Below are 1824 nucleotides of genomic sequence, written 5' to 3'. Positions count from 1 at the left end.
ATGGTTTGTCCCATCCATGTAAACTGATATATTCTGTCGGAGAGCTTGGGCTTTTCACCAAATGAAAACAGAAGAAAGAAAGCCTAAAAAAAGAAAACAAATGAAGCCATCACATCTAAGAATTGGTAAGCTGCAATATAATGAATGTTTGCTTTTGGGCCTAATACTGCTTTAATCACATGTATGAATATATTAGATAGATGAGAAATATTTGTAGGCTTTAAAACACATGCAGGACACTTCAGCAAAATCTGTCTCTGTGCGCCAAAAGAAAGTAGGTTTTAATTAGCTCCACTTTTATAAGATACGAAGTGTCAGTCTTTTATTTTGAATTTGGTGCAGGTATTGCTCCACAATGTAGAAGTGGAGCAAACTGGAACTACCTGAATTAGGTGCACGAGTCGCTGTCAGAACCAAAGCGGATGTTTTTTGAATTAAAAGCAACACATCATAAAGAGCAATTAACGCCACAAAGGTGGTGCAGCAGCTTTATTGAGTCCCCTCTCAAAGTGGCGTATCTAGGGTATAGCACATATGGCAAGTGCCATGGGCTCCATATAAAGGGGCGCTCGTCAGTGCAGTCTCTTTGTGGGGGGCAGCAAAAAAGCCGCCCCACCCCCACCTAGCACGGCCGACTCCCGCACATATACAGTCCCCAGTGGCCGGTGGCTTGCTGTAGAACGGCACTAGTGAAGGGCAGTATGGAGCGTACTTGGCCAGATGGAGGGGAGGGACTGGCATCCTGGCAGGGTCTGTCTGTGTCCAGAGCAGGACGTGGGAAACCCCCAGGTAGTGGCATCGCTATGGTGGGGGGGGGGGGGCGGAACGCACACAGGTGGCACCATCCATCCAGAAAGCAGTTGTAGTGACGGGTGCTGTTGAGTGCCCCCCCCCCGTCAGTGAATCGGCGACAGCGCGCTGCTTCTCAACTGAAGAGAACTCAGCAGTGGCACTGTGACAGGGGAGAGGCGAGCTGCGGGCTGTTGGAAGGTTTCCCCCGCTCACCCCCCCCTCCTCTTTTCCTGTCAGCCGCGCATTATAAAAGAGAGGGGGCTCTTTTCAGAGCCACCTGCCCATTTTTTCCCCTTCCCATTGGCCACAGCGGAGGCCAATCAAAAGAGACTAGGGGAGCATCAAGGGACATGTAGTCCCAGAAGATTGGCGTCCCCATTGTTCTGCAGAGGAAGGCGGCTACACCCCCCAACATGCACTTTGCTGGGAGAAGAGAGAGAGATCCCAGGAACAAGCTGAGGCAGTGAGTGCTACACTGTAACAGCTAGTTACAGGAGACAAGAAAAGGAAAGAGAGGACTGTGCTGGGGGAAGCCAAAGAGATCACCGCGCTGCCCAGCACTACCAGAGAGAGCCACGCTGCCCAGCACCGTCAGAGAGAGCACAGAGCTGCCCAGCACTACCAGAGAGAGCGCCACGCTGCCCAGCACCACCAGAGAGAGCACCACACTGCCCAGCACCACAAGAGAGAGTGCCACGCTGCCCAGCACCACCAGAGAGAGTGCCACACTGCCCAGCACCACCAAAGAGAGGTCCACGTTGCCCAGCACCACAAGAGAGAGAGGTCCACGCTGCCCAGCACCACCAGAGAGAACACCACGCTGCCCAGCACCACCAGAGAGAGCACCACGCTGCCCAGCACCACCAGAGAGAGCGCCATGCTGCCCAGCACCACCAGAGAGAGCTCTACACAACACAGGGTGAGCGAACATCCAGCCGGAGGGATCACTGCTGCTGTTTCGCTGGGTCTGGTAAGAAGGCTGGTCAGCCATGATGCATTACTGATCCTAGGGACTGGGGGGGACTTGTAGTT

Source organism: Aquarana catesbeiana, linkage group LG06 (genome assembly GCF_042186555.1).
Source record: "Aquarana catesbeiana isolate 2022-GZ linkage group LG06, ASM4218655v1, whole genome shotgun sequence".
Lineage (NCBI taxonomy): Eukaryota > Metazoa > Chordata > Amphibia > Anura > Ranidae > Aquarana > Aquarana catesbeiana.
Note: the sequence above shows the minus strand (reverse complement) of the source record.